Consider the following 20,356-nt stretch of genomic DNA (forward strand, 5'->3'; position numbering starts at 1 on the left):
TAATTCTAAAATCTTGCAGGGCACAGTAAAGAAAGAAGCACATTGTTCCGTTTACTCAGTAGAAAGAATAGCTAATTTGACTAATAAATCACTTTAATATAAGTAACAAATAAATAAATATGAAGTAAATATGAAATGTCATTCATTGGTTTCTAAGATAAAAAGTAAATACCAATAATCTGAATAAATATATTAGGAACTTTTATGTAATGGTCTAAATGTGACTAAATACAGCTCCACCTTTACCAACAGATGTACCTAATGTAAACAAAGTAGCAGCCAAAATAATCTGTTATATGACTTTCTCACGACAGTGGAACAGGATTGATTATAGTGATCAAAGACTTTTCACCCATCACCATTTAGACCACGGGAATTATGCTGCCAGTCAACAATACAGTAAGCAGGAAGAACATGATGTAAAGAAGTATACGATACTCTTTTTGTGTAATTATGTACTTCCTAGTCTAGATTATCAAACAAGTGAGGTCAGCCACCATATTATTTACTGCTACACTGTAAAATCAAAATACTTGAATGATACCAACGAGAGGAACAAATCCTGTTCCAAAAAAATAATTAAAAAGTAAATGCACAAAAGAAATACAGACTGATGCTTTCTTCTGACCCTTTCTGTTTATTTTCAACATGCTTTCCTAAGGCAGGGACACCAAAACACAGCCTACTAGCATCAGTCTCACTGTCAGACTCACAACCAAAGCAACAACTCCTGTTCTGTTACCAGTTTTCTTGCTCAAGTTGCTTATCTGCTGTGATTCCTGAAACATTTCCCTCAAAGATTAGGACCCCCTAGAATACAATTCCTCTTGCTCTCAATGAAGCAAGTATTCTTTAGCTTTAACTCAGTATGTTGCTATACCTATATGGACTGAGGTTACCAAGCAACCCAGATTGCTTGATAGAGCAAGTTGTCCAGACTCTTAGTATCCTTTGCAAATTTCATTGACAATGATATTCTGTCAGCTTCCAGGTTGTCTGAAAAATACTGAAAACACCTAATTGTGAATGTCATTAGAACCTTCTACAAAAGCTCTCCCTCAATTATGACTTCTCTTGCCCGGTATTTTCTGTGATGTGCTCCTTTAACTTGTGCTCCATTGATATTGTGTAGGGTTCATGTTTTAACATTGAATAGATGGAAGTAAACTCTCATAAATACTTTGCTGGGAATACTGTAGAGCTAAGGTAGCTGAAAGGTACTGTGGCTGGAGGAGAGGGATTTGTGTTCCAGTATTACTTAGTAGAACAGGAGATTGACCCTGTGACTATTACAATGCTATACTACAAAATAAAAGAAGATTTGACCACTATTACTCCTACCTATGCTGTGAATCTGCCTATCCTTCTCTTTTGTGTTTGTAGTATCTTCCTCAAAACACAATGTTGCTAATGAAAATCAGTTAATCTGTCTAAATAGAAAAGGAACCTCTTCCTTGAAATCTGTCCCCCCTCCCACTCCATCCATCTCAAAATGAAACCCTCCCTTTTCTCCATTCAGATTGACTCATTATTTATTATTTATTTCCTGGGTTGATGAACTGATAAATCAGTTTCATACAGAGTCCTGACATGCTTAACGCCACAGAGATTCAGTAATTCAATTATTAGGCTTGAATTCATCATGTCAAACAGCCTCAACTTCCTTATGGTCTACTTTTCATGGCAAACAAGACACAGCTTCAAAACTGCATCTTAGAGACAAATCCAAGAAGAATTGAAGCTGTTGGCTCTAACGTGTCCATCCTCCTAGTAAAATCCAAGTGAACGGTCAATTAGGTACTTATAGAAGCTTGTATTGTTATACATATCTCTGACATGTTATGGTCCAGATAGGAAAGTGAACCACACAGAAGGGCAGACAGGTAGATCACTTAGTAACAAGTGATATATTCAGTACATCTGCTTTCTGAGGAGAGAGAAATCAAAGTCATGACCCTGTGATCCTTTCAGAACCTAAATAAGACTCAAAACTTTGACTGTGTGCTTATAGCAAAACCACCAGAAAAGCAACCAAGCAAGCAGTAGGAAAGAAGAAAGCTGGTTTTGCACTTGTGAAAAGAACAGAAAGAGAGAAAAATCTTACAATTCCTTCCATAGAATGTGAAATTTCAAATGTTCAATATTTTTGTTCCTGTGAGCAGCTATTAAATCGTTCATACTTTTCACATCACTTTTTCTTCTTTTATAACAAATAATACATCGGAAGTCTTTTGTTTTGGAGACTACTGGTAGCTAGACATGCTTAATTATGATACACAGGGTTATTAAATATTAGATACTGTATGAATTAAATTCAATGTATTATCTTCTTCTTTATCTCAGAAATATGCAGTGGCAAAAAAAGACTATACCCTAAAATTTCAATACCTATCATCCAGGGGGTAATCAAATACGATTGTCAAAGCTGAATCAACCTGTAACCAGGCAGTGCATTTCATAAAATCTGTTAGCTTTGCAGAAGTGGAATATATTCCAACAAGAAGCAAATAACATAATATTTACAGTAGCTGCATGAAACTACAAGAAAAAGATGCAGTTCAGTGGTGATATGAGAATCTTCATTGCTATTTTGGAGGAGCAGTCTCTGGATATACAAGACCCCTTGCTTAAGAAGTTAGGATGAGTGGACTCCATTGTTTAGAAATAGTTTTAAAATGTGTTTTAAAATATCGTTTCTTATAGAAGTTAAACTTTATGAACAGGAAAACTTAAGTTTTAGTAAGTTCTGAAGCTCTCCTTCAACAGGTCCTGAACAGAAAGGAGTTTTCTTTTCTGTTCTTCTTAGCAAGGATCCACTTCCCTCAGTTTCCAATGCAAGGTTTTTTTCCTCTCCACTTTTCCCTATCCTACCAGTCCTTCTAATACTCTTTCTTCTAACTGTAGACGCTATCCTCAGACACTGTTATTTGCAGTAGCTTCCAAATTCTTCCAGCTTCCTTTCCCTAAGTCCAGTAAGGACTTCCAAATTGTTAAATAATTTTATTTTTTCCCTTGGAAAAGAGGTTTTTACCAGACAAATCCCCAAAACATCCAGAAATATGACTACAGTCCCATTGACATTACAAGTTGGAATAATTAGACGAGCCAGGTGCTTTATCTCAATTATATCTTTAATATTGATAGATGTCATTCTAGCTGGGAAAGTTTAAGAGCGGTTCCAAACTGTACAATTTGCAGTCATAGTTACCTGACCCAGAAAATGAATATAGTAGTCTGTATAATAAATACAAGGTAAAATACAAGTCAGGAATACCAGGGAGAAAACAAAACTGAGAATGAAGAACTTACTTGTCAGAAGACCAGTGATATTTTAAAAAATGCCGTTGTTGATCAGTTTTTGTAGCCACTCTGTGGTCTCAAGGTGTCTAAGTGTTGAGTATGTTCTGAAAAGAAAAATAATCAAGGATTTAGTAATTTTATCATGTATCAAATGCTAAAATAAAACCTGTCAAAAATAGATTGCTTTTCCATAATATGAGGTTATTAATTCATAAAATATGTTTTGATTTCACTGCTGAATCTGTTTTGAGTTTATGAGCTTCCAGAAGTTGAACTGCTGACATCAAACTTACTGGAGCGCATTCTGTAGTGCAGTCACAAATTTGAAAACAAGATCTTACTTTAACAAAGATCAAGTCAAATGGCTCATGCTCAATGAAAGAAGAGTGCTAAAAACCTAATTTGAGAAAGATCTCTGCTTGGGATATGGTACTGAGGTCTCTTTGGCCTACTAAGGAATTTTTGACAGTGATCATTGAAATATAACATAGCAAGTATTTAAATATGAGACTGATCAACTTACAGTAATATATTTATTCTGCCAACACTTATTTTAGAAACAATTACTAAAGTTCTTTCACAGTTAACTTTTAACAGTCTTTAAGTGATTTATTTAATTCCAGATTTCATTAAGCTCCAGAACTCCATTTTAGCAATCATGATACTAATCTTACATTTCAGCTGTGAAAAAGATTGAAGTGCTATGCATCTCTACCTGATATTGAAAACTATGAGATGAAATCTCCATCAAATTAGTACTGCAAAGGATTATGCATTTGTTTGGATTCCATTGGCTTTGATCAGAATATGTCTTACAGTGGCAAAATTAGCAACATCCCCTCTAAACCTCATTGAATGAACTCCTTCCTGAATCAGTTTCTTGTTAGAATTCATATTCTGTTAAAATAATCAACAATGCACTAAAAGATGAGATCCATGGCAAACATTCACACTGCCTCACATACTTGTGAGAAACCTCTGGTATAACAAAACCTATAAAAATAAAAATTGCCAGTAGAACTGAGCAACTATTAAATTCTCTCAACAATCTCCTGTTTACAGCCTTACAACTCTTGTAATTTAACTGTATTTTCGAGGCCAAATAACTAAGGTCCCGTGCTTGTACCCTGGGAAATTTATAAACACACAGTGAAATTAACTGTTAGTTGGGAAAGAGAGCTTGGAAATAGCCTTATGAAAATGTCACCTAAATCCTCATCAGATGTCAAAAAATGAAATGGTATATTAGGAAATATTAGGAATAGAATAGAAAACAGCAGAAGGAACATGATAATGCTGCCATAAAAATCCATTGCCCACCTAACATTTTAAATATTGAGTAGCTTCCAGTCATCTCATCTCAAAAGTGACAGGATAGCAGTAGAAGAATAAAGAAAAGGGTGACAGGATGATCAAAGGTATGTAATGGCTTCTGCACTAGGAAAGGAAAAAGAAAGGCTTTAGGATTTTCATATGGAAGAGGGACAAATGAGGAAAAAGACTGTGGCAGAGCCCCAGGAAAATCATGAACAGAGCTGAGAAAGGGAATAAAGAATGTTTTTCGCTGTATTTCATTCCAGAGGAAGCAGTCACAATGAAATGAGCAGTTAGCAAATTTAAAATATGAAGCCCTAGAAAGGATGTTTTCCACAAACATCATAATTAAAGGATGGAACTCCTTGCCACAGGATGTGGTGGATACCACATACATGTGTGGGCTTCAAAAAACAGTTTACTGTGGTGGTAAAAGAAATACTGACCAGGACTAATCTGTATTTTACACAAAGATGCACAATATAAACCTTCAGGTTAAGAAGCATTATGGACTGCTCTAGGATGATACCAAGGAAGGTTGTCCTTTGGTCTGATTTAAATACAACTGTTGCAGTGTCCTTATTATTGAGTTCTTAGTAATTTCTTTCTACATGTCAATGTTAGAGGGTGTTAGTGCAAATATGTGATTAAGATTTGTATAAACATATGACCCTCTACAGAGGGCCTCGTACCATTTTAAGTTCAAATAGTGCAGCCTACTCAGGCATGCGGGGTTTAGGCTAGTGTTTTCTGAGGATCCTCAGGTCTGACATCCAACTGCTACTGAAGAATAAAGGGATTGATGCACAACACTGTCATTTTATGGAAATAAGTAACCGTACTGGCTTTTCTCCCCTCAAAAAAGAAGAATATAGTCTTTCTTTTGTAATTAATGATCTTCATCTTAACTGTTTCATCTGTCTCATGATGGGAGGAATAGGGAGAGATTTTTCCAGACAAATAGATAGACATGGGACATGTAGAATTGTCACTTTCCACTTATTTTGGTGATAAAATACCATTATGTTACTGAATAATCAAGGTTGCTTAACTCTGTATCCATCTTCTGTTCATCTGATGCAGATTCATTAAAGACTTTGCCCTACTAACTGTCATGCTACAAGTAAAGGGCTTGCCAGTTCCACTATGGGATGGCTGATGTTTCCTATCAGATAAAAGGCCATGTTCAGGAATTGCTTTTAAAATACTGCGATGGAAATGTTCTAATTGACCTTGGCTGACTAGATCTCTGCTTGTGTAGGTGGCAACTCAGTTGTGAGACACGTGTATCCAGAGTGTTGATTGCCCAGACCACTCACCTTGGTTGCTATCACTATTCCCTGATGCTACCTACCCATGTCATTCTTCATTGAGAACCAGCATGTGAGAGAAGGGATGGGGGCATAGCTTGGTGTGATCCCAAACTGCTGGAAAGTGAACCAGGATTTGGGCCTGAGGAGGATTCTCTTCCAGTACTTTTCATAATGGTTACTCAATGTCTGTTCAGGATGAAAAATGTTTGTCCTAAAATGTTTAATTTCTGGAAAGCTGAATGTGTCATGCTAGCCTAAACTAATTTAGTACTTTGGCCATTGTTGTATGTGGCATACTGGCTTAGGTAGACAGAACTGTTTGACCTAGTATAGATATTTTTAGTTACTCATTTATGCAAGATACCAAAACACTGAAAGATTATAGCAGGTCTGTATGGAGTATTGTTATAATTATTATAATTTTTTTTTAATTTCCAAAATTATGGATGGTCTTGTAAGGTCTCCAGAAATAAAACCCTTCATTTATTCTAATTACCCTAGAATGTGAAGTTACAGAGGAGTACCAGAAAATACCAAAACCTCAGAATTTTCTACCCTCAAAAATTTTCTTACACACTAGCTGGAGCGATTCCTGAGATCCTTGACCAAAAAAGGGAAACTAGACTGAAGAGATATTGCAGAAAAAAGCTACTTCTGACTACTCACATTGGCATAGTGACTACTCTTGAAATTCATACTCTATACAGAGAAATGATAGCCATTCAAAACTGATGGGAAACAAATGAGTTTTACATACAAATAAGTGTGTCTTCAAAAGTTTCTTCAACAGGTTGCATCAATTAACATGAAATCATTGTTTTGTCCAAGCCAAAAGACACTCTTATGCAGGCATGTACTTACTCCACTGCCTCTCTGCTCTATAAGGGTTACTGCTCAGGTTAACTGCACACTCAGAGGAACATCTTCCAGTGGCACACAAGCAAACTGCCATGAGCCCCAGGACATCATTGCATTTGCACTGGTATTTCTGCTAGCAGAGCTGTGTTGGTCTAAGGCAAGGTATTCAAGTCCCTGACTAGCTGACAGATTCCCCAGTAAAAATCTGGTTTGTTTGGTTTTGGTCTTTTTTTGTTTGTTTAGTTGGTTTTTGTTTTTGTTTTTATTTTTGTTTGGGATTTTTTGTTTGTTTTTTTTGGTTTTGGTGGGTTTTTTTGTTTGTTTGTTGGTTTGGTTTTTGTTGGGGTTTTTTGTTTGTTTGTTTGTTTGTTTGGTTTTTTAATTGTGGGATGTTAAAAAAGCAGAAGAGAAGAGTGAGAGGGAACCAGCAGCAAAGCAAAACTGCTTTGTAATGACCATAACTCTCATCAACCCTTACTACTGCTGCAGAGGGGAGAGGACTTAGGTGTGAAAGACTGAGATCGAGCCTGGGAAAGTATGGGGGTAGGTTTTGTTTTAATTTTGCCTTCTTATGACAGTAACTGGCAAATGATCTACTTTCCTTTATTTTGACTCATGAACTTTCTTCATAATTCTGAGGAAAGGGATTGAGGGAGCAGCTGGGTGGGTGCCTAGCCACTGGCCAAGGTCAACTCACCAGATCCTTGGAGCAGGCAACATATTTATGCTACTTTGCTTTCAGTGGAAGTGTCCATACTGGGTTTGTTGCAGCTCAGTTATATACAACAGTTCTATACCTTCAGTTAACTTAAACTGAACTGCTCTGAGCAATCCTTATATAGACAAAGAATGATTCTGTTCTCTGGGAGCATCAGGATGCTACCCTACTTTCCTCCTACATCCATTATAGATAGTTGCAAATGCATTATCCAGCCCTATTTTCCACTTAGAAATTGTTAACGGGCAGATATCTGCAGACGCGTTTGTTAATTATGCATTGAATTATTTGGACAAAGCACTTTTAGTGTGTGGGTGGTTTGTCAGCTGTTTGCTACTGGCTATGCATTGTTAATAATTGTTTCTACTTCTGCCTTATGTGCCTTACGGTGCAGGAAGAATTATATTGTTCATGAATGGCCACCTCGTAGCAACAGTAATGCTTTTACTTACTGAACAGATGAGAACAACTTTCAATAAGACACAGGTGGTTAAGAAATGAAGGAATAACAGAAAGCAAATAGCTACCATGCTAGTTTGGACCTGGATTTGTTGTATGTATGTGAGTACAAAACATTCAGCAAGGCAAAGTGCCTCCTCACACATGTAAGTATTTCTCCATTCTTCATCAAATGAACTGAAATGTCATCAAGCCAAATAACTGTTTGGATTTAACAAACATTTTTGTCAAATGTTACAGCAGTAGTGAATCAGTTTATAAGAAAACAAGTTTATTGTGACCATCATTTTATCTGCAATGCAAAAAGGAGTTTTGAGTAAAAGAGCTATGGGGGCAATCAGTTAGAATAATTATATTTGCTGTAAGTTTGGACAACCACCTGAAATGATTTAATTTGCTTTAAGCTTGGTCAACACAAGTGCATTCCTCTTTTCTGATTTTTCTTAAAACCTACATGCCACCTGAAAAGATCACATCTGGTAGGGTCAATGCTTTTTCTTTGCCCTTCCAATACCACACACAACATTTTTTAATTCCCAAAGGCCTTTGACATTGCATTACAATGGATCAGCCACCTCTAATATGCTGAGAGGAAAAAAGGCAGACTCCCCAAGAGAGGGGAAGCAGACAATTTGCCCTGAGGCTTCCCTATTGTTATTTCATTTAGAGAGACAGGCAATATCACAGTATCTATGACAAGAGAGGAAAAGATTTCAAGTCTCCCCAGCTGTCTCCTTAATTCGATACTGACTATTCAGTTGGTCCCAACTGTCCATAATGCACTGAGATTTTTCATGGCTGCTGTGCTAGAGAAATCTCCTGCCTGCCTGTGATGTGCTGGCCTTGTATTTTGAGCAATACTCCAGTCAGTAAGCACGTGGGTAATCCTAGGCAACAGATACTGTGCTACTTCATCCAGGAGCAAGTATTTTATTGAAGATTATCCCAGTGTGTCAGGAAGCAATACTCATGCTGAAACTTCTCTAATTGCCTCAGCTTAGTTTCATAAGGACATGCACAATGCAAAGATACATGTGAGGAACGTTACACAGTTGAGTAAGCATTGCTTTTGGGAGGATGGACTAAAAGGAGTGTGATGGTCAGCACAGTATCCCTGTTTGACAAGCTTGGACTGGCAGCTAGGGAAAAATGTGCAGATAGCAAAGAACAAGGGTTGTTTCAGTGACACACTCTGTGGGATATAAACTCTTCTCTATGCAATAGGCACTGATCAGCAATGGTCAAGAACAGGGAATCTCTGAGACACTGTCTGGTTCATACACCATCTCAACCTAGAAAATACTAGTACACTTACTGTGGCACATTGCGTCAGTAGGAATATTAAACACTTGCAGAGTTATCATTCTTCTCCACAGTAGGCATCAAAATCCTTTACTGTTTGAGGTGCAGTATTAGACAAGTACAAGGAGTCACCTACCTCAAGTCTTGCAATAAAAGGGATAGAACTAGAAACAAAATTTTTGTCAGCTTTCCTAGGTGCTATGCAAGTACCCTCACTACAGATAGACTTACATAGATCAGACATGTCTAAGAGGTAAGGGCAGATGTCCCATGTCACATAGGTGAGGCTTACTCAACCTTCATGGTGCTGCATTATATGATAAACTGCTCTATCTCTGGAATTAGCTAAGGCTAATGAAATGGTGATGCTATCAGAAGGCAACTGAGAAAAAAAGTCTCATTGTGAATTGCTGAAAGTTGTTTCTGGCATCACAGAAATGAAACCAAAATTAAAGTATCACTCTCCAGCAAAGAGAAACAGGTTAATCATAACACAAACATAACAACTTGCACAGAGAACACATTGGAGAGAAAATATAAGTATAGTATATATATAGGAAGAAAAAAATTGTTAACATAGTATCAATTTAATCAACTATTTTTATTCCAGGACTAGAATAAATGGATGCATATCTTATTAAAAGAATCTGTGAGCACAATCCTATTTCATTTATACATTAAATCAATGGTCTTACATTAGAAAAGAATCTTATTCAGGGACATGCTTGAAATCATTCACATGATTGAGATGAGCAAGATTTCACTTAATATGGTCAGCTGACATCCCAGATGCATATTCCACATCACCAGTTCTACCGTTATGCTATCCTTACTCAGCACTGCATTACCTTAAATGATATTTCATCCATTCAAGCATCAATATCAATCTCTGGCTACATTATGTACTTCCAGTTAAACAGTGTGAAAAATCCCACCCTTTCAGCTATGGTTTTAGTTAAATAACTCAGCTGAAAACTACAAAAAAAATTCTTATTCAATTTCCTCATTCTACATATGAGAAGGATTGGCAGTAATCTACCTCACTCAAACAGTGATCTCCCATCACTTTCCAGCAAGACATAAATGGAAACAAATAATTTTGATCAAGCTACAGACAATATACACACAATAAATATCATGTTGCAATCAGTAAGCAAGTCTGTAAGGGTACAGTTTATAGCAGCAGGTCATTTCCTTGTGCTGCAACTTAGATTCCAGTTTTCTCGTAACTGCTTAGCAATTGTACCTGCTATGTTTCCCAGAACACTGTGGTGATCCTATTGTCAAAGGCAATTTGACCATGCAGAAGCACAGTGATGTTTCTGTAATTTAACTTCCTTTTATTTTATTTTTAAATTCCTTTTGCTAAAAGAAAACCACGATTTTTTTCATTGGTTACAGATTAAGACTTTCTTATGCAATGTTCAGTGGATCCTGTTTGATCACTGAGTATGACCTCCCACAGAATATGTGATGCAGAATTCCACTTGGTTTGTAAGTCCCTGACTATGAGCCTAAACCACTTCTTTCCCACCTCTATCACCCTTTTCAAAAGCAAAGCTGTTTGTTTGGTTTTAGTCAATGAAAATAGGAGATTCCTCTTAGAAATTATGTTTTCCTTTCTCCTCCAAAGAGAAAACAAAACAAAAACCCAAACAAATGAAAAAACAAAAAGAAAAAAAAAGGAAAAGGTGATAGAGCGAAAAATGGCTCTACAGAAGGAAAGAAAGTCAGAAACAGGGTACTGTGTAATTACTGCTGACCAGCTCCTCCCATCCAGCTCTAGGGTAAGTTTGTCTGTAAAATAAGGAATCACAGTCTATTCTATCAGTTACATCATTACCAAAACCACTGAGTAGTTGGGGGAATTGAAAGATTGCATACTGAAAAGGCCTCAGTTGATGATTTCAAGTCCAGGCACCCCTGGGAAAATCTGCAAGATAAGCAGAGGTTCAGCAGATTTGGGAAGGATTAAAAAACTGTCTTGGGATTTGAGTCGAGTGGTTTGCAGTACAGGCAATTGGTGGTTCAGGAGTTGAAGAATAACCCAACCCTCTGTGTAGAGACTGGACCGTGGCTTGCATAAAGCACAAGAGCCAGGAAACACTGTGCTGGGGTATGGCATAAACCCACTGCTACTTACTGCTGCTGTCCTTCAGGAGAGCAGTGTGCAGCTCTGGCATAACATATGCTGATGCAGGGAGAAGGTTAAGCCCTTAGATCCAATAATTCTTTGCTCCCTTAGCTGTGCAGTTTGCATGAACTGAAGTTAGTGGGACCTTGCTTATGTCTAGCAGGAACAGCAATAATTTACCTGCACTTTGTTCCACTTTGCAATGAGGGACAATGAGGCCTAAGGGAAATCTGACCCTTTCTGCTCCAATGTACCACCATTAAACCTCACATCTTTGCACCTAAAGCTAAAATAACATCTCAGTCTATGGATTGAGATGCTGAATTTTTTTTATGAGTACCCATTGCAGTAAAAGTGAAAATTCTTCAGAAACATAGAAGTTCTTTGAATCAATACAGTATTTATAATGAAAAGAGAAGTAAGTAAGTCACTATAAATATTTAAGTGTCTTAAATAGAGATTAATTAAGAGCTAGGCAGGAAGCTGCCTTTTCTTTTTAGGCAATAAATTTTTAATTGCAAAGTATGCTTTAGTAACAAAGTGGTGTTTAATGGCAATGTAAAAAGAGAAATCTGAAGGTCAGGGATAATGATCATGTACCTGTATATGCATCTGTATGTAAAACACTGTATTATATATGACCAAATATTGCAAAAATTATTAAAATATATTCATTTGAATAAAATTATGTTTTGTTAAAGTATTTACCATCATTTTTTATTTGCATGATTTCATGCTCACATGGAAGATCATCCCTTAAAAGAATACAAATTGCAAATACCTACCAAAAATTTTTATGTGACTGACATATCATTGAGTAGGAAACTAGGGAACAAACAGAAAGATGCCATTTGAAAGAGATGAAAACATCTAATTTTAACTACAAGAAGTCATATCTATGGTGCATGAATATAAACAAAGAGCTTCAGTTTTTCAGTAATCAGATATGAAATAACATTGTTAGTCATTTGAAAATAGATTCAGACTTTCATGTGCAATGTCATGGCCTATTTGTAAGGTGTTCTTGACCTTTTGAAAATAAAGGTAATTACTCTCTGGTCTTTTAAGATAAACAGAAACCAGAAAGGCACTGTGAGTTCAGTTATTCTCAGCTATCCAGAGAACCCGGAAAAACTGGTTTTGGAATTCCAATGGGCAAGGCATATTTAGGTTTTGTTTTAGCACAGTGCCTTGTTTTTTTTCTTTTTGTTGACTCACACATCCCCTGTTGAGCGATCTTATTTCGTTTATTTATGTAACTACACACATAGAGCTTTATGCATAGATGACTTTTGGGTACTGACCAACTATCCCCCAATACTTAATTCTAAATTTACAGTGGAGCAGAGAGTATGAAGTGATGCACTAAAGTGAGAGACTCAAAAATGGAAAAAGTAGGCAGTTAAATTAGAGATTTTGAACTGCATGGTCAAAACCTATCTGAACACACTAGGTCACATCCTCAGTTGGGGGAAATAACTTTAGGACCAATCTCAGACCTACACCGCTTTTTTCCCTGCTAGTGATTTAGCACAAGTCAAAAAGCATCAAGTACTTGGCTCCTTCGTTGCTAAGCTTTGGTGGTGGTTGGTGGTTTGCATATTTTATAAAACAAATTGAGAAAATAACTGTGAGGGGTTAGTAGCATTTTACAAGCTGTCCACTTAGAGAACCTAAGCAAGTCAACATAATATAAAGAGAAATTAATATTAATGGCACTGGTAATTGGATCAAGATATACTTTCATTACAGTAAGAGCTTAATCTGTATAGTTTTGCTAGATTTACAATATCAAGATAGAATGATCAGAAGTGCATCTATATCAAGCTAGATTTGGAAATAAGCACCGCTGCTGGCAAATAAAAGCACAGTGCCTTTCAGTATTATTCACAACGATTGCTTTAGTTGCCTAATATAGAGATCTGATATCAACAAAACTCCATTTATTTCAAAGTAGATGTAAATGCTGGGCTTACCACTCCACTGAGGAGCACATTTTTCTACTGAGGACTCCCCACTGAAGCCCATAATGATGTGGTGCCACACCAGGCCAACTCAGTGCAGAATCAGGACCCGCATGTGTTTTGACCACCAGAGCCATAGTCTACCCCTTGCCCACAAAACACCTAGTCACTAACTGACATTTCCAAAGATGTTGAAATTGATGTTGATTGATCAAATCCAGTTAACAGAAATCAAGATAGTCTTTTATAGAAACCTGAAGTTTGTCTGCAGCACAAATGAAGCAAGCACATCCCTTAGCGCTGATTTTTTTCTATCACTTGAGCAATGAATATGTTGAAGCACTGCTGTAAACAGGGTGGGAAGACTACTTCTGTGCATCAGGAGTAAAACAAATAAGACAAGACAGTAAAAAAAGATGTTTTCTTGCTGAAACAGACCAAATCACAGCATGGAACTTTATTACAGAATCTGACAGCAAAGCACTAATTTGCTTCTTTGAATGATGCAGATTCAGTCAATAAATCTCCAGCTATCACAGCAAAACCTTCAGGAAAATAAACCAGACCAGAAAATCAGAATTCACTCTTCTTTCCACAGAACATTTGAAACATTTAACCTTTTCTCTGCTGTACCTTATTTCTAAGGTATTGAATCCATACCTAAGCCATGTTTTATTTTCATCATATAATCATATCCATGTTTCCATGCTTCCATAGCCTAAAAAAATAAATTAATTAAATAAAAAAATGTCAAGCTTCAGTGAACCAGTGAACTCTTTCTGCACAGCTTAGATTCTACCAGGTACTTCAAGGTATGTGGCTTGCTCGATAAGGTCAAGTCAAAACTGAATACATATGTTAAAAACTATGGCAGATCAGGGATTAAAACCTATATCCTGTATCCTCAGCACTACATACTCAGTAGCTTGTGTCATATACATTTTCTGAGGTCCATGTTTTCTTGGAAGAGAAACACAGCAATGCTCTGCTCCCTGGAAGTTTGTCATCTGCTCATCAGCTGAAGGTGGTTTTAAAGTCAAAGGCTGTTATATTAAAAATTAAATTTTAAAAAAATGAACACCAGTATCAAGCTGGTGAAGACAGCTTGAAACTAGAGTTTCTAGGGGAGGAGAAGTGCAATCCATCCCACTCCTACCAGTTTGATGCCAGTGCCAGTGAGAGATGTCCAGAGTCTGAAGAGGGATTACAAGTCAGGTAATACTGTGTTGATTCTGTGATATTATTAAGTCTACCTCAGTTCCTGATGCATCAGGACTCCAAGATAAATATAAGAAGAAAACGTTTTATAACTGGGAACCCTTCTGGATGCAAAATTCTCACTGTGGTTACAATGTTTGTCTGCTGAAGAAAAGATTCAAATTCCTGAGCAGCAAAGCTTGCATCCAGATGACCCTTTTTGGTTCAGCTGTTAAGAGAAAATGCTACTGCACCACAGAACCTCCTACTCTCTGACCAGAGAAAGAGTAAGGGGTTGGGTGGGGGAGCGAGGGAGGGAAAATGAACTGTACTCATACCTCTGCTCAGACAGGAAGAAATTAATTTACGTAATACACCCACAGAGTTAGAAATGATGTAGTAATAGGTATCAGTTTAAAAAGAAGTAATTTTTAAATTTCTGATGGCATCGCCTCAACCCCAAAACACACAAACTACTAAATTTTCATTTTTCAAAGAAAAATATTTTAAAGGCTTCACGTTTTATTAGTCAAAATTATATCTTACAACAATTTATTTGGAGACGGAGGACCTGCATTCATCTAAAGTTTGAATGGAGCAGACACTGAAATGCTTAAAGGAATGGAAATCCTCTTATCTAACTACTTGTTGAATATGCAGCCATACTTGCTTCTTCCAGCCCTCTGCTGCACATACTTAAGGTGAGCTTCACACAAAGACTTGAAGCTACCCAATTATCCTACAAATTCCATCTCAGAATTCTTATTTTCTGTAATGCCTATAAATACAGAATACAGAAAAGGATATGGAAAGGACCACAGTAGGTCATTTATCCATCTTCCTAAGCCAGTGGCAGATTATTCCTGAGGACTGCTGCTGTCTCCACAGTGACAGAATGTCTACCTGGATCAAAGTGATCTATATGAGTGCTTTCTGAATATTCCCTTCTCAACTTCCACACTTTTCCTTTATGAAATGAGTCAAAGATGATGTCTTTTGCTGCAGTCCACTGTGGAAATGAAGAACAACATATCCACCTTCTGTTGGTGAAGCCAGTGCAATACTAGACCATTAGCAGTTCTGACCATTAACTTCACACAGGTTTCATTGTCACCTTGTATCTCCCTTGCCTGTTTTTCCGTCTTTTACTTAGGCAGTAAACACCTAATGCTGCTGACTGGCATTTTGCTCTCTGTATGCCTAAAATTCAGGTCAGGACTTATTTGGTAGTATCTTAAGACACGTTTATGGTAATGAAATGAGAAAAAAAAATTAAAGGATTGTTAAAAGATGAGAAAAATGTGAACTTCTACTAATTAGTTCAGAAAACTGTAAAGACAATGGATGTGAGTTAAGCAATGATTAGCAGACGGCTTGGGTTTGCCAATAATATTGTCAAACCAAACTAATTTTCTTCTACAATATGATGACAAGATTTTTAGAAGAGAAGTGTTAGCTGCTTAGATTTTTTCACTGTCTCATATAATATTCTTACAAGTAATATGAGGAAAAACTAGGTCTGAATGAAATGTTCATGCAATAGATGGGTGAGTTACATAAATTAATTTCTTCCTGTCTGAGCAGAGGTATGAGTACAGTTCATTTTCCCTCCCTCGCTCCCCCACCCAACCCCTTACTCTTTCTTTGGTCAGAAGGGGAGAGTAGGAGGTTCTGTGGTGCAGTAGCATTCATGACTGAATTTATAAGATTAGTCAATGAAGAACTTATCTACTCTAAAATCAAAGGATGGAATAAGCAGGGTTATCCAGGCGTCATGCATCCAGTATTGCTCAACATGTTCACTAGTAGACAACGAAAGAAAGTGTGCTTACCAAGTTTACAGATTACAAACTATGAAGGACTTCAAAGATGGTGAAAAATAAGATAGAAATCTAAAACAATGTCAATAAATTGGATAAATTATTTGGAAAAAAAGTGTTAGTGTGGGAAAAGTGTGAGATACATTATTCTTAGACAGAAAAGTTCAACTGCAAAAGTATTGTGTGGCGAGAGTTTAAATGAGTTATGGGTAGGAAAATCAAGTTTGTTTCATACATGTAGTCGGGGTGTAGGTGGGTATCAAGGATGAAGCTTATGCACACCCATTGCACTTCACTCAATCCTTACTTAGTCCAGGAATTCCCCAGCTAGCCACCTAAATAGGTGAGACAAAGCAACTGGTTTGAGACCAGGGATCACCTGAAACAAGATGATGGCATGATCATTTGCAGTCCAGTGTTTGACTGATATTACAGGAGGCCTCCTGATGGGAATTTACACTTCTGGAAATTACTCCCTCTTCCCAGGTCACACTGTGTCTAGTCCAATTTGGTTACATGGTTGTGTTAACACCCTGGTTGGAGTGTCCCGAAGACTGCTATTGGTGGTTCCTGCTGCAGAGATTTGCATAGATAAAACATTTTTAAGTAATTAATACAAATTGTTCCTGCAGAAGTGGTCATGTAGGACAGTCTTTTATGTACAGTTAAGATATTTAAGAGGAATTTTGTATGTAGTTAAAATATATATAGATATATAAATAGCGATCAGTTACACAAGTGCTGGGTGGTGACTGGATTATAAGTGGGCAGAGCAGTGGTTCAAGAGCCTCATCCCATACAGATGAAAATGCTGCTGCAAGTTCCCTTGCAATTGGAGACATCTGTCACCACCAGGCAGAAACCGGCAATTCTGCTGAGGAGATTTGATTCCCTCTGCATTTATTACCCCATGATAAGAGCCTCACAATTTTTTTTATGTATCAATCACTCTCTCTGTATCAATCACTCTCTCTATGCAATAGCAGGATGGAAAACTACTGATGTTATAGGAGTACTGCACAACAGTCATCATGGCCAGGCTTTGCGAAAGAAGATGTGGGAAGGGCTCTACCCATGCTTGCTACAAGCACGCTGATGGCTAAACTGCACAACAGTATGGTGGAAGAAAGGGTATAAGACTCATAGAGGGTCACTATATGAGTTTCATTCTGCTGCAAGAAAGGCAAATTCAGAAGAACAGCCTCCAAGAGAAACAAAAGGATCCTTCTGCTTCTCCTAATACATGAAGACTCTGCTGAGGTCATAAAACTGAAAAAAAGAAAAATGTTCTTCATGTTCAAACAGGTTGGACAGGAAATAATGAACATAGGCCAGAACAAGGAATATTCAGGTTAGGAACAAGGAAAAGCTGTCTCTGAAAAAAAGATCCTGGAACTCTTGAACGGAGTGTCCAGAACTGTGGTGACAGAATTTCTATCACTGCCTGAAATGCTCCCTAAAGTTTTCAAACTTCTATTAAAGATGAGCCTGCTACAGAACAAGAGAACTGACTTCTGGTGTTCCTTTTAGATCTATGACTCTAACACAATGTAGCAAGTCAAGGAAAAAGCTATGTTTATTTGATTCAATTATTCCTGAAGTGTCTGAAGTGGATAAATGCAGAACGGTGGAGTAGTACATTAGAAACGTTACTGCAACAAACATGGGCTTCTTGATCATTTGAGTGCCTTTACCTTTATAAGCACTGAAAATCTCTGTTCAGTTCTATCCCCAATGAATCCCATGATATGCAAAAGGAAAGAAGGAGTTAAAACAGATATTTCTGTTACTAGTGGAGCTTATGAGACCATAAAGTCCACTGTGACTGAAATATACTGTTATAGGAGCTTTAATACCTCAAGACATCATCTAAGTAAATAGGCATTTTTACTCTTAGACACATTAGCAGATGAATAACCAATCTCATAAATGTGTAATGAAGGAATAACTTGTTTCAGTCCCTGGAGGTAACACACAGACTAGATACCATAATTTTCTCCTGAAGAAGTGTCCATTTCAAGGACAAGCCTAAGAATTTCCTGTGATATGAATCCGTACCATCATGATATGCTTACCTTTACTTGGGTCTATTTGCAGCAGGAACCCCCCCTTCTGTTTAAACTGAGAGAGCTGCCAAATATCATGCCTCTTGTGCAACACTCAGACATTTGGCAGCAATAACAGCGACTCCTGCAGCCTGACTACACAGAGGGAGCTCTAAGAAATGTCTTACAGTGCAGCCCTGAGTCTGACATCAGGAACCTGTCTGTCCTCTTGACTCCAGCTCATGTGAGCAGTCAAAAAGTGGGGTACACTGTACCAGCAAAGAGATGTGGGCCAAAGCTGACTCCCTTAGCTCCCTTAGTGTCCCGACGGGGACAGGGCAGGGGAAACAAAGCTGCTAAGGAGAGAATAATTTGTCAGTAGAGGAGGTGACAGACAGGTATGTTGTTCCCTGCTCCCAGGAAGGCTATAGCAAAACTGAAGGTGAAATCATACCTCTAAACATACCCTTTAATCAACTCAACCTGCTTGCCAATGACACAGTAGTTTCTTTCATTAATGAAGACAGAGGAACATGACCCTCAGTATGGGACACCCCATGAAGGTGAAGATCCAGAGAAGGTCTGTGAAGTATATGCCAGTGCCTGTGGAGCCGTAGACTTACTGTGCTTTATGCCTGAGAAAGCCTGTGGCCCTGAAATCACTGACTGCACAACCTAAGTCTTACGAATAGTATCACACCACATAAGCTCTCTCCCCTTCTGTCAGTCCCTCCTGAGCTCTTCCATAGCATCAGTTTACTGCAAGAAGATTCAGCACCATCTCTGGCAACACATCCCCTGCCACCTGCACCACATATATTTCATTATATCCAGTATCTCACTCCTTCAGACTTCTCTAGACTCATGTGAACACAGGTGAACACCATTTAAATTCCTTCCCAGAGTCAAGCATCAGCCTTTCCCACACTGTTTGGAGGAATATAGCAAGCAGCTTACCTTTTTAAAAACAGATTCAGCCGCTGAATTCTTCTTGAATAATTATGGCCAAAAGATATATTTGACTTATAGAAAGCTACATGAAAAAAATCAAGAGAATCTTATGACACTCCAAAAACTCTGAGAGGCTCTTAAGAAGTGACTTTTATTAGCAAGTGCACATACAACCTCCCACTCACTAAAGAAAAAACTCAACTCCCTAAAGAGTCATAAACTGTATATTAAGGTTTAACATGTGTAACTGTCAGGTTTCAGGAAAACTGACAACATTCAATAAAGAAAAAGAACTACATATTCAGCAACTGCAGTAACAAATTAATTAGTTCTGATATAACTTCAGAAACATTTTAATAACAGCCATTCTAACTTACGACTTAAATGCTTTTGCTAATGGGAAACATTACACCTAAGATAGCATGATATGAAATAGCACCTATCAGCTGCTGCATTATCTATGGTGGTGTCCACCCACTTTATTGAGGAAAATTACCAATGAACCTCTGAGAGAAGGAAGATGCTGTGTGAGTGTATTGGTGCAGAGCTTCATGATGTCAGAGCCCAATGGTCTACTGGCACGTGAGAGGCTGAACATTCAGAAGCAGAGATCATGTTGGGGGAAGGGTTGTTTCCTTGGTTTTGCTGGATTTTGTGAGTTTAGTTTTTTACTTCTGATCCTTCTGTATTTTACTCTAAGTCAAAGGAAATAAGTTTTCTGGTGCAGGATACTTTGGGGGAAAAAAGGTAAATCTGTTCCGTTCTGTCTGTTCCTTCACTGACCTGTGTCACTCACCATTCCTTGTTTTTCAGAGCTCAGCATCAACATCAGACTCCAATTCAACATGGCAACATTCCTAGCAATCATTCATTTCTCCTTAGGAGAAAAATATGTTTCTCTAGTATAACTGTTACCTATACTGGTTCTTCTTATTACAGGCAGATGACAAAGCACAGCAGTTGAGTTTGTATGGTGTAATC

General features: G+C 37.6%; 1 protein-coding gene across 20 annotated transcripts in view; it reads right to left on the reverse strand.

The window, feature by feature from the left end:
• LOC126645767 (poly(rC)-binding protein 3-like) overlaps positions 1 to 20,356 on the reverse strand; it is a 504,091-nt gene that overhangs the window by 181,248 nt on the left and 302,487 nt on the right. For all 20 annotated transcript variants that reach the window (XM_050326668.1, XM_050326691.1, XM_050326683.1 and 17 more), the window contains one exon: positions 3,310 to 3,404. The gene's annotated coding sequence lies outside the window, so the exon portion shown is untranslated. The remainder of the gene's footprint in view (positions 1 to 3,309; positions 3,405 to 20,356) is intronic.

Source organism: Myiozetetes cayanensis, unplaced genomic scaffold (genome assembly GCF_022539395.1).
Source record: "Myiozetetes cayanensis isolate MyiCay16 unplaced genomic scaffold, myiCay2020 scf1, whole genome shotgun sequence".
NCBI lineage: Eukaryota > Metazoa > Chordata > Aves > Passeriformes > Tyrannidae > Myiozetetes > Myiozetetes cayanensis.